We start from the raw sequence: 14,663 nt of genomic DNA, 5'->3' as shown, positions 1-14,663 counted from the left end.
AATGTTAAATATAATATGGTAAATTGAAACTTATTAGTTAGTCACCATGGCAATGTTTTTCATTTTTGTTTAGTTTAAGGTGAAGCACTTACTATGTGGAAATAAATCAAAATTAAAGCTAAAATAAAACAAAAACTGAAAAAAATAAAAATGAAACCTAAATAGTAATATTATATTAAAAAAAATAACAAAAGCACATTACAAAAAAGAAATTAAAATATAAAAGTACAATTAATAAAATATTAATAAAACCATTATAGTATATAAATAATACTAAAATAACACTGATTAATGTCATTTTTTAAAATAATTTTCACTGCCTTTAACACAAAAAATTCACATTTTATTTGAAACAAAATATTTTGTGTGCATTTTTTTAATTTGGAAAAATATGTTTATTTTCATTTACTATATTATCATGTAATAAGTTTTCTTTAAAAAATTATACTACAATTAATTTGCTACAAATAATAATGAACATGATAAAACTACAATGTAACTTTGTAATTACACAGATAACCCTTAAGACTTTTTAGAAAAAAAAGACAGTTGATGACAGATTTTTTCCATTTCTGAAGGAGTGAGTGGAATATGAGTTTAATTCTCATGAGCTGTGAAAATCAACCTCTCAGCTATAAATTTCCATGTGGAAAGGCATGTTGCCAAACATGTAAGTGATAATATGCATGATTTGTGATGAGGCGGTTATGGTAAAGCGTGGTTAAACAGGCTGCCAGTGCTGCATTCATTCAGGGCAGATGTCAGCTGTATCACTGATGAGGGGTCGATGTAAAAGAGGTGGGAGTTCCAGCTCAGGGGGAATCTAGTTTTCACAGCACTATTGTGGGCCTGTGCGGGTGAGTGGACCACTGCCAGAACTGCCGGTTATTATAACTCTCTCTCAGGTTTCAGGTTTGCAGACAGTCCTTCACGGGGAGGATGGACTGGAATGCAAATTAAGCGTGTCGGAGAAACGACTCGGTAAGAAATGCACCTAATATGTGGAGCTACACCTCCTGCTCACCAACCCAAACCTGAACTCATTCTGAAGCCCACTGAAACACAGCAACCTCTCATTTTCTGCCAAAACGCTATGAGCCAGTTAAAGTGACATCAAACTGTTATGCTTATGCTTTGTGTAAATGGACCGTTTTCTGCACTATATACACTCCAATACACAGTAAGGGTCCAAAAGTGTGAGACCACATTGTAAAGATGTTTCTTTTTAACTCAGAAATAAACAGAAAAGCAAAAATTTTCGAAACACTTAAAAAAAACGACAAAATTAAGAAATATTTAAGATTCCACACTATTAGTATATGAACTATTATGACAGTAATAATAAAAAAGAATCAAAATAAGAAAAAAATATTTTTTATATTTATCTCTCTCTATATATGTACTATATGTACTATAAAATAGATAAATATTTTATTAATATTAATATTATTACAATATAATATATATTAGTGCTGTCAATTAAAAAATTATCTTGATTTTTAACACCTAACATTAATTTGTATTCATAAATATATTTTCACGTATATTTAAAATGTTTGTTTAATAGCATCTTTTTAGTACTATGAATGAAAGTGCCGATAACAATACTGATTCTGATGCCTGTATTAAATGGATTAATTCCCAAAATCTGATGATAAAATTAGTTAATATAAGCAGTAAACATTACAGTGAAATTAAAAGCCATAATTTTTACCATTTAATAGGCCCAAACTCTTATAGAACATTAAAAATATATATATATATTTAACATTTTTAATTTATGTGAACTTAAACTTGATACAATGAACTTGATATAGTGCAGTGTGTGTGTGTGTGTGTGTATATATATATTGTGTGTGTGTATATATATATATATATATATATATATATATATATATATATATACATATAATCTATCTATCCATCCATCCATCCATCCATCCATCTTATATATATATTGTTTTAGTGTGGAACTGCATTATACCCTATTCTAAATTTATTTTCATAACAAACTAATTTAGATGCATACATCTTCTGATCTCTGTTGGCTTTTTCACCACAGCAGCCATTCCTCAAGGTGAAAAAAAGAGGAAGTGGCTGATCAATGAAATTACACCGGCGAAAAAAGCTATTACCCTCTGCGAGTGATAGAGTGTTGTCCAGGGACGTTGTCTGAGCAATAAAACATGTAATGAATGTGAGTACAAGAGGAAAGCACCTGACGTGAAGAGCACTGGGCCACTTCGTCCTCTAGTGAAAGTTAATTGTACGGCATACATGCACTTCTGCTCAATATAAGCAATCCTGAATTTATTAGTCACCATTAGAGATTCAAACGAGAAGCTAGTTGACTACTGGATGCATAACACTTTGATTTAAAACATAGCTTCAACAGAAAATGTCTGAAAAATATATATTTTGCAAATGTCATTGTTTAGGAATTCTCAGATATGTTTCATTTAGAAATCTAGGAGAACATTTCAGGACACACTCTGCAGGAGAACATTTCTCCTGAATTTCCTTAGGAGAAAAATGAGAGTGTTATTGACATATAGTAAGAAGGAAAACTTGATGAGAAATGTGTCATATTTCACCTTGATGGCAGATTTCTGAGAGCAGTTTGAGATCTCTTCTGAGATTCTAGAGGAGACAAACAAGAGATTGCGGGGATCTTTTTCTGAGATGAACAATCTCAAGTTCAGCAAAGCCTCCATTTGATTTTCTAAACTAATCGCCGTCTAGAAGAAACAATTGAAGCATCAAAGAGATTTGTATTCATATACGATGACTAAAGCATCTGACCTATGCGAAATTGGATTTTACAACACATTCATTGCGATTCAGTGTCAAAACAACAACACTTCATCCATTAACGGTTCGATTTGAGGCTAGAGCTTTCTATAATCACTGTTTGTGAGTGCTGTGTTATCTCTGTCACTCATTTAATCTATAGGGACAAAGAGTAGCAATTTTGCGCTATTGTTCACTGGATCTTTTTTGCCGAATTGCTGAATTGCTGTTCGACTTTTATTTATAGCAAGTGGGTCAGACAAAGTCAACACATCTGACTCTGAAACTTCAGCGCCACTAAACACTATAGGGTTGGAGTTGGTTAGGACAGGAGCCATTATCCACAGAAAGAGAGAGTATTTTAATCACACTATTTTTTAAACCTGTTATTTTGAATGTCAAATGAACTATTTCACCAGTCAGTAATTGCAAGCAGACACAATGAGAGCTTGTCAACAATGAAACTGCCTTTCTGCTGTATGCAACCTCCGGATATGACATAGCTGCAAACGTAGTAAAAAAAAGAAATAAATACAAAAATACAAAAAAAAATTAAGTGATTAATTATAAACACAAAAAAAATCAGCAATTTTATGATGAAAACATAATCAACTAATCAATTAAAAACAATAAAAATATGATATTCAATTTAGCAACTAATAATGTAGAATTTATGATCATCATTTTTATTTACAATTTAAGTATATACACATCCTAAATTTTAATTCAAATTAAATGATTTATTAATTATATACACACACAAATGGAATATAAAATACATAAATGCAGTATTCAATTTAGTACTTGATAATGTTTATCTATCTATCTATCTATCTATCTATCTATCTATCTATCTATCTATCTATTCAATTCAATTCAATTCAAAATTGCTTTATTGCTGTATTTAACGTGTGAACATTTGATACCACAGTTATTAACTTACATAGAAACAGACATACATATCTATCTATCTATCTATCTATCTGTCTATCCGTCTATCCATCTATCCATCTATCCATCTATCCGTCTGTCTGTCTGTCTGTCTGTCTGTCTGTCTGTCTATCTATCTGTCTGTCTGTCTGTCTGTCTGTCTGTCTATCTATCTATCTATCTGTCCGTCTATCTATCTGTCTATCTGTTGTTCTATCTATCTATCGATCTATATATCTATCTATTGAATTTATCTAAGTCTATCTCATTTCATCACATTTTACATTATCAGTTGCTAAATTGAATATCTCTATATATGTAGCATTAAATTGCATATACACAAATAATGATGTGCATATAATTTAATGCATTACAAATTATATATATATATTATATTTTTACATTTATAATTTATATATAATTTTTATAAAATAATAAATTGTATACACATATCTACTGTCAATAAAATCTGTCAATAAAATTCTGTCAACAAAAAAGTATGTAGCTATAACATGTAATTATTATATCATATAATAACATATTTCACCGACCATTCCTCTTTCTATATATCAACACTGACCATCAAAAAAAGAAAAAAGAAATTAAGATAAAAAAGAAATGTTTAGCTTGACCATTAGTCATAATCAACAATGCTACACTGCAAGTGCACCAACTTTAATAACCAGAAATGACTAGGGTGTTATTTGCCCCGCTACTCTGAATGACAAATGAACTATTCCACCGGTTAGAAATTGCTCACGTCAAGTAGACACATTAACGCCCGTCCATCTGGAGCGAGTGAAGCGTTCTGCAGCAGTGTCAGTGCGGTTGAGCTGATCCCGTAAACCCCATTCATTCACATGAGATAATGAGCCCCAAACACAGGGGCCCCAACAGCACAGCAATTACTAAGAGCACAGAGTCCAACACTGCTGCTGACTGAGAAATTAATCCTCCTCTAGCTGTCATCAACTTAAACCTCACTGTCTCTCTCTCCTCCCCATCTCGCTGTCTCTCTCCCACTGCCTCGCTCTTTTCTTTATCTTGTTTCCTCGACTCGGCTTCTTTCCGTCCCCCCGCACTCTGCTTATTCTGTCGGATTATGACTCAGACAGCTTTCCTGACAGTGACGGCGGAAACAGAAGAAATGCAATTCAATAAATGGCCAACGCTGAGAAAAATGCAGGAGGGGCGAAAAAACGGTGGCAGCTCATCCATGCGAGAAATATTAATGTCTGAAACCGGTCTAAAGGGGGTTTCTAGCTGCTGTTTTTCTGGTGTCTGGTATTTGCTTTTCATAGAACCATGTATGAATCCTATATTCAAACAGTATATACATATACATGTAAAAAATAGTACAATTAAAACTATCCTGGATGTCTAAATGTTGTTTTTAATTGCTGTATTCCTTACAAAAAGTACCATAGTATTACCATCATACAATCATGGTAATACCTTAGTTTATGGTAATACTGTAGCCTAGTAAACTTAAACATTGGAAATGATGCCTTAGCAACTAACGGAAATGAAATAAGTTGAAGTTGAAGTAAAATTGCTTAAAAAATTTAACTAAAACTAAGACTTAAAAATACATTTAAGCTTAATAAAAAAAACCTAATAAAAATTCAAACAAAAACTGGAAATCTAAGCTAGTTGTGAAATATTAATAAATACTACATATAGTATATAAACAAAACTAAAATAACGCTATTTATCAAAATACTATAGTATTTCACCACGGTATGGACATGATATATATTCTTTTCACACAGTACCATACCATGGTATAATAAATATATAAATAACATGGTACCTCCACTGGTCTTTTTATTAGAAAGCAAATGCACAGCAACTTGTGCAACACATGTGCATCAATATAAATAATCTAAAAGGGTTTTTTGAAATATGACAGCATAGTTAAAAACACCAGTGTTCCTCAAGCTGAAGCTCCCCGTCTGTAACAAACCCTATTCCAGGTCTTTCGTCTGTTGAAATCCAGGAATATAATTCCTCTCAGCAGCATCCTTTGACATTCAAACGAAGCTACTTGACTTTTGTACCATAAATTACAGTCAATTGTAATGCTTCATGGGATGAGTTGATTCCCCTTTAAAGAATTAAAATTGGGAAAAAAAGAAAGCTAAACAGCTGCACAACTTTATCAAAACTTTAACTAACCACCAGCAGTCCAATTTAAGTGTATTTAAATTAAATCTTTCTTTTCAAAGCAATGCATATGAGGTGAATTACAGAATATAAATTATGGAATATATTGCCTGCCACAATTAACATTGTTGATGTGTCAAGTCAAAGTTTGTAACGCTGTGATTCAGCGGGGAGCAGGTTGGTTTGCTTCGAGGTTTCCGAGTCTTTATTTGAAATCCCTAAGGTGAAAATTAATAGAAAAAAAAGTTCTTCCGGAACCCAAGAAAGTGGGCGGTCATAGTACAAGAAAGGGCATTAAAATAAGCTCCAAATGACTTGGTTTGACCGAACCGATAAACACGCTCTCGCAGAGCTTCCCACACACTTCCACATCTCCCCCGTCTACACAGCATCCCATTATCACCGTTTAGTGCTATGACTGCGTGCTGACTCATTAAAGGTGTCAATGATCCCACCATAGAGAAAAAGAGTTGTGAAAGGAGGGATTGCGTGAGATAAAGAGGACGGTGGGTGAGGATGGGCGAGAGAAAGAGAGGGAGAGAGAGAGAGAGACTGTGTGTTTCTGAGCAGAGCAGATAAAGGCCACCGCTATTGGCTGTATGGATGCGAGGAAGAATTGCACGCTTGTCAAGGATTGAACGCATGGCTGAATAGAGAAACATATAACTAACCTTGACGCTTTATGTATCCCCCAATTGTAAGTCGCTTTGGATAAAAGCGTCTGCTAAATGACTAAATGTAAATGTAAATGTAGGTGAAAAAGGGCCAATCACACGCACAATGGTCTATTCACCACAAGAGGAAGATCCCGACCAATCTGGATCAGCAAGAACCCCGAGATCCTGTCAACTGTGTACAAACGCTTGATGGTTCCTATCCCGCCTCCCTTTGTGTGTCTGGATCAAATCCAAAAGCTGTTCGGTGCGAATATGCCAAAATCAAAATAGAGGTATTCAGTTGTCATAATTGCAGCCTAGAGAGCAGCTGGAGGATTTTCAGTTAGACGTTGTTGCCTCAACAACCTGGAGAGATTTACCAAGCGTTCTCTGCTGTTGATAAAGCAGAGTTTATTTACCTCCACCAGACAGTTACGTCTTTATCAGGATGCTGCTAAAAGCCAGCAGCGATAGAGAGCAACAGCAGAGCTCCAGAAGTAAAAATCCTATTCATTTTCTTTACAGAAAAACGGACTTTTAGCAATAACGTATAATCCGATAAAGACAGGCCTACCGTGAGCTCTGAGGTTAAGCTTCTGTAGAAGTCTAAATTCAAAAGAATTCAATTTTCAATTCAACTTTTTAAAATCATGTTTATTAGCAGAATTTACAATGATCCACCAAAGAAGTCGCCGTTACCATGGAAACAAAAACTGCAGCAATAGATATATTTCAAACTGCTTATAAATTTGAGTATTTTGAAATAAAGCAAAAACATATTTTACATTTTATTTTATATCTGTGTAGAGTATATACACTATTTAGGCTATCTATTAAACTATTGCTAATGTTCAAAATTTTGGGACCAATTTTTTTTTTTTAAAGAAATTAATATTTTTATTAAGCAAAAAAAGCATGTAACTGATCAAAAGGGACATTTACAGTGTTACAAAAGATTTCTGTGCCAAATAAATGCTGTTTTTTTGAACGTTCTATTTATTAACCCCCCCCAAAAAGAAAGTTTCATGTTTTTCACAAAAATATTAAGCATAATAATTAATGAGAGATGTTTCTTGAGCAGCAAACAGCAGCTGTTTTATTGTATTATTGATTACAGCCTTGGTGAATATAAGAGACTTCTTTAAATAAATAAATAAATAAAATATACAATCCCAAAATTTTGAACAGCAAGCTGAATAGAGAAACATATAACTAACCTTGACTTTTCAATCTCCACATTTGTCTGCTTTTATGCCCTTCCTCTTTCCACCGCCGGTGACATCCCCAACGCGCTTTACAGCTGACAAACAGACAATTACTGTAACCGTAAATTCCTGGCGGCGCATTCCCGTCCGATCATATCCGATCGCTGTGGAAAAGCACCGTATACGAAGGCTAAGGCGCTTATAATGACTACAAAACATCACACATATTGGGGGGAAATTATCTGTCCTTGGTAAATAAAAGTATTAATTTCTTTAAAAAAAAATCATATTGGCCCTGAACGTTTGGATGGTCATCCCGATTTCACAACAATTCGTACATATTTGACAAAGTTGCTAATTCATACACGAATTAGCTAATTCAAACATAATTCCATTCATGAAAAATCGTACGCATTTTATGAGGTGTCAAATTGGTAGGAATTCATACGAAGGACCTCACCTAACCCCGCCCATCACAGTTAACAATCACAGAAATCATATGAGTGAGGTCGAGTGTGTACGAATTAGCCACCTCATAAAATACGTACAAATTGTCTGTAAAACAGCATTGGAATGGTAGAGAATATTTCAAGATGGACAAAATTCAAATCTAGAGATCAGAATATCACAGACAGTGTGTCCGAAATTGCATACTGTCTGAGTAGGTACTACATTTGAATTTGAACTTACTCTGCGGCCTTTTAAAAAGCATGTTCTATATTGTATGAATATAGGTAGTATGAATGAAATTTGGATGTACTTTTGGCATACTGTTTTCCGCATACTATATAGTCGGGAAGTATTTAATTTCAGACACAGCGAGAGTCTTGGAAATGGGCTGGCAAATGACACCCTACCAACCACCCAGAACACCAGAGCAACCACAGCATCTTGCTAAAACCAATCAGCACACGCCGTGCCTTGGCAACCACTTCAACACAATATTTTTCCAAACAATACCTCAGAAGGGCCGCATATAAATTATATCTGAACTATTGACTCAAGCTCACATTCCAGCATTAATTAATCTAAATTCTCATTCTCCACATCTACATGACGGCAGCCATTTTCCCAAGGGATCGCTGGCCCGGCTCACTAATTTGAACACCTGCCTCATTAGCGGTGGTGCTCGGCCCTGAGCTCAATGCCGGTTTCAGCGGCTATTACTGGAAGCTCACACCACAGGGAAAGAAAAGCAGGAACCAGAAATAATGATTTTTTTTTTCCAGTGGAAGCTAATGAGAGCAGCACAGACACTGGGTCGATGTCTCGGGACAGTTCCTACATGCCCCCATCGGGTCAGTCGAGCCCTCTAGATTCAACGCTGAACTGGAGCATCCATTGATTGTGTTGGGATGAGCCACATGACACATCATCTCTGTCTAAAGTGTTGCCCAATGCACCATTGATACAATATTAAACCAATGAACTATCACGCGAACATCCTTATCATCTGTTGCGAGTCTGTAAACATGTACAAATTACATCAAGAGTCTTGGACAAACGCCTGGTGAGTGTACCATCAAATTGCTGGTGACTGCACAGCTAGATTGACTGAGTCGTCCGTCGATGTGGAAAATAAGAGCTGTCAATCCTGATCCAGTACAGATGGCACGTTCACCCGGCATGTAAAGCTTTTCAGCACAAATCAACTTGAATGTGTAATAAGATGGGTGAAAGACTTGGCATCAAAATGGTCAAATTTAGTCATTTAATAAGCTTATTTTACATTAAAGTGTATCATTTTAATGTAAGCATTTTTTCCTATTTAAATATAATATGCAAAGCAACTATAAATAAGTATTCAAGAGTTAGCAATAAAAAACCACAAGCAATTTTACTCTTGTGACGTATGAAATGGCACATGTAACCAAAAAATATGAAGTGAAAAAAATGGGATGTTTCATATTACACTTAAAGGGTTAGTTCACCCAAAAATGAAAATTCTGTCATTAATTACTCACCCTCGTGTTGTTCGAAACCCGTAAGACCTTCGTTCATCTTCGGAACACAATTTAAGACATTTTTGATGAAATATGAGGGCTCTCTGACCCTCCCATAGACAGCAAGGTAACTACCACGTGCAAGGTCCAGAAAAGTACCAAGATGATTGACAAAGTAGTCCGTGTGACATCAGTGGTTCAACTGTAAAGTTACGAAGCTACGAGAATACTTTTTTGCGCAAAGAAAACAAAAATAACGACTTTATTCCACATTTTGTCTCTACTGCGTCACTTTGGACGCGCGTTCACGACAGTATCATGACGCGAGCGTGTGGCGGCCCCCGGTCGCTGACCCAGATCCGGCGTGATGACGTCATTACGCCGGATCTGGGTCAGTGCCGCCACACGCTTGCGCGGCCCTCATATTTCATCAAAAATATCTTAAATTGTGTTCCGAAGATGAACGAAGGTCTTACGGGTTTCGAATAACACGAGGGTGAGTAATTAATGACAGAATTTCCATTTTTGGGTGAACTAACCCTTTATATAAAATAAAAAAACTATTTTCACTCAGAAATTGTAATTCAATTTCACAAACAATTACAAAGAAATGGCCAGAAATACATTGAATTAAACATGTTTTTTTTTTTTAAAACACTCCAACAATCTTGATGAAACTAGCTTTTCTAGTAAAAAATTACAGCTAAATTAATTTTTTTGAATTTACTTATACTTATAAACAATAAATTAGAATTGCAATTCTGCAACCTGTTTGCTACCTCAATTCAAATACAGTTTAATTTCAGGTATTAAATTGGAATTCAATTCCATTCTGGACAACGCACAACCTGGTTTCATACTACAGCACCAGAAGGCAAGTTTAAACTCTTTTAAGAAATTAAATAGTGTCAAATAAATGTAAATGTAAATCATTCTTTAATACAATCTTTACATTGCTTTAGAAGACAATTTACGTGACGTAATTTGAATGGGTTATAAAAAAAAAGTGTAAAAATACAGCCCAATGTACCATGGTAATATTAACAAATCTTCTCTATTGACTTTTTAAAGGCGTTTAGCCATATTTTGAATTATGCTTTGCACTGAAGGAAACGTCCGTAACGGAAAAGGTACTGGTCATTTTCTGCCAGGACATTTATAGTTTTTCAACAGATTTTTTCTCACAGTGTAGTTATTGTTTCAGCATATTAAATTAGGACAGGAGAAAGTATTTTAAATATGAATACAATTCAGTCCTATTAAAGAACATCAGAACAGTCTCCATGGTGCCTTTATAGGGATCTCATCCATTCTTGGATGTTTTGGGGGCCGGAATCTATTGGATTCCCTCCAGGATGGCGAGGCAGATGGCATCTTCTGCCCGCTCATCATTCGAGCGTCTCTGAGCAGCTGCACAGGTGTGCGTTGTCTGTCCTGCTCCTCTCTCTCCTCTCACCCTCCATCCTTCCCTCTGTCCTCTGCCTTTAATCTCAGCGCTCCTCCCTCATCATTCTGACCTTTGCTTTGGTTTTATTTGTGTTATTTTGGGACGCTGTGTTCCTCAAAGCTGAGGTGAAATGAACGGCGTTTTCTACGATTCGACAAGAGTGTGATTAGCCACTTCTCTGGAGAACAAAGGGTGACAATACATCAAAGGGCCGTATCCTCTCCATTCTCCCTCTCCTGCCTTCATTTAACTTACAAAGTGTACACAGGGATCAAAAAGATCAAGAAGAACGATCTGGGCATCAGCCCACAAAAACACACAGATTCCTCACAAACTTCTGTCAATGTTCAGAATAGCAGATTATCATACTACCATTTCTTTACAGTAAACTACCACTCAAACATTTGGGGTCAGTAAGATTTTAAGAAATGAATAGGCCTACTTTTAATAAGCAAGGACTCATTAAATTGATCAAAATTGACCGTAAAGACATTTCAAATGTTTTAAATTAATGCCGCTCATATCCTGAAATACATATCACAGTTTCCACAAAAAATACAAAGCAGCACTTGGGTTTTCAACATTGATAATAATAAGAAATTTTTCTTGAGCTCAAATCAGCATATTAGAATGATTTCTGAAGGATCATGTGACACTGAAAACTGGATTAACAAGGGTGAAAATTCAGCTTTGCATCACAGGAATAAATTACATTTTAAAATATATTCAATTAGAAAACAGAAATTTGAAACTGTAAAATATTTCACAATATTTCTGTTTTTTTAGTTATTTTGGATCAAATAAATGCAGTCACATGACCTCATTATTTTGCTTGTTTCACTCAGCATATGACATCCAGTTATCATCTTGTAAATATTTACAATAATTTTCCCCCTTTAATTCAGAAGAGTTTACAATTTTATAAAAATGAAAAAACTGGATTAATATAATATAAAATCTAAAAATTCAATTGGAAAATGAAGTTGACTGCATTGCATTATGGGATTAAGTATTTCACGTTGTGAGCTCTAGTTGACTCAGGCAAATGTAGTATGTCATCCAGATGTTCCAAGCATACAGAAATTCACATAACGTACAGTATAATAGCATGCATACTACTTAATTTCATAAATGTAATGACTAATTAGTATGCAACTTCAAAACAAACCCACAGATAATGGCCTTTGAGATTCTTCCCCATCTAACCTGAATATCTTTGGCAGTTTTTCCATGGCAATGTCACATTTGGCTTATTCACTGCGTACTTTTCTTTGTAAAGCTACTTTGGACCAATTTCAATAGAAAAAGTGCTCTACTAATAAAACAGAATCGAACTGAACTGAATTCCACTCTTGTTTTCCCAAAGATTTCCTGTGTTGATATTCCTATCACCATGACAACCTATCTTAAAAGCCCTCTCCATTTACAATTAATGCGGTTGTCCTTTAAAACATTTATTTGTTGATTTATTTATGCTTTATGCTACCCAGAGGAAACCCGCTGTACGCCTAAAAATCAAAGTGCTTGTCATCTACACACAGATCCTGTGACAGTGAGGAGGTTTCATAAGTGTGACAAAGTTTGATGGATACAAGATGGAAAAAAGGCTATGAAAATGAGTGTGTTTTTCTTTTTTTCCCCCCTCTTCTCCATGCCTTGACTCCTCCATCTTGTGCTCCATGCATGAACGGGAGGCAGTCTGGAGTGTGAGTGGTGTTTCAATGACTGTTGCCCACAGAGAGGCACTAAAGTGTGCAGCCCTGCCAAGAACCCTCCAACCGATCACTCATTCACACACTCAAAAGGCCTGGCTCCGACCGCAGCCGAGACTGCACAGGCAGAAAACACCCGGCCACCCATTTTAACACAGCATTCGCGACGCCTTACATCACACACTAACAATAAAGCACCATGGTACTGTCATGCTTTTTTATCATGGTAATACCATGGTATTCTTTCGCAGTATTTACATGGAACTCCAAGGTACTTCTGTGGTATCAGATAATAACTTTTTTTGTGATAAAACCACATTATTCTAAGAAGTACCTAAAAATAGCCAGTAAATACTCTTATTGTGGTATTTGTGGTACATTCTACCACTTTTGTAAGGAAAAATACCATGTTTTTGATACCATAGTACCACTGTAACACCCTGATTTTTATACGCACCATGGTATTACCACAGCTTTTTGGTTATGGCCTAAGAAAAAGTACCGTGGTGGCACCATGGTACAGTGACTGTATCAGATGCTAATACTATGGAAACATTTACCATAACTTCCAAGACTGACCTTGTACATTTCCAAAATACCATGGCAATAACATCTTACATGTCTAAATTGTACTTTTTTAATGTGGTACCAGTGCTATGATATTCATAAAAGTACCTTGTTGTAGTACCATGTAAACACCATGGTATTTTTACCTGATACCATCATCATATCATGGTACCATCACATTTTTAAGGAAAATGGTAAAAGCATGGTTTTATGGATATTTACCATGGTAATACCATTTTTGATATGGTAACATGGTTAATACCATTGCTCTATGAATATTTACCATGGTGATACAATGTTTTTAATTTGGTAACATTGTAATACCATGATTTTTCTGGTTATAACTTACAAAAAGTACTGTGGCGGTACTATGGCACATCTGATAATACTATGGTACTTTGAAACACTTACCACAACTTCCGAGAATACCATTGTACTTTTCAAAAATACCATGGCAGTATCCTATGGTACTTGTTTGCAAGTGTGGTACCAGATAATAATAGTTTTTGGATATGAAAGTACAATGAAATAGTTATGTACTTTGCAAAAACTACTGTGTGGCATAACAGTAATAGTATCAGATGGTAATACTATGGTGCTTTTGGTACAAATGTACATGGTAGTTACAATAATACCCTGGTAATACCATGTTACATGTCTAAAATACCACGGCATATTAATAAGTAGTAAGTGCCCTGGTATACTGTATATCAAAAGTACCATGGTACCTCCACAGTAGGTTTTAAGGGCATTAAAGCTCTTCAGCCACATTTCAAGACATTAATTCCCATCTACAAAAGCAGCAGGCGCGAGACCTTATCACATTCAGAAATGATTCAGATCTAAACGTCTGAAATTACATTAATTCTGAGGCTCTTTCTAAAGCTGTCTTCATGCCCCCAAAAAGTCATTTCCATAATAGCTGTAAAATGAAGTTTCAGCACTGAATCGACTCTCTCCACCTGCTGGGACTGTCCGTCTGCATTAGCGGCTGACAGCGCTCGCAAGCACAGGATGAACAAACCCGACAGCTGAAGGTGTGTAAAACATCGAGCTAAAACGTTAAGGCAAACACTAGCTCTCAAATGTCACCGTGGAGACGGGGGAGCTGACGGCAATGCTTTGACTGCATTTCTCACCTCGTCTCGATGCGCTAAACGCACCCGGGCTCAGGTGAAGGCAGTCGCTTGCGTGCAGCTCTCAAATCAGAGAAACAGGTTGGGACGTTTCAAAACATGCGACCTGGC

The 14,663-nt window shown here is 35.6% G+C and overlaps 1 protein-coding gene across 1 annotated transcript in view; it reads right to left on the bottom strand.

Annotated features, from left to right (window-relative positions):
* LOC107689851 (seizure 6-like protein) overlaps window positions 1-14,663 on the bottom strand; it is a 40,846-nt gene that overhangs the window by 18,132 nt on the left and 8,051 nt on the right. The window lies entirely within an intron of this gene.

Source organism: Sinocyclocheilus anshuiensis, unplaced genomic scaffold (assembly GCF_001515605.1).
Source record: "Sinocyclocheilus anshuiensis isolate Anshui unplaced genomic scaffold, SAMN03320099.WGS_v1.1 scaffold393, whole genome shotgun sequence".
NCBI classification, from domain to species: domain Eukaryota; kingdom Metazoa; phylum Chordata; class Actinopteri; order Cypriniformes; family Cyprinidae; genus Sinocyclocheilus; species Sinocyclocheilus anshuiensis.
This window is presented reverse-complemented; position numbering and strand designations above follow the sequence as displayed.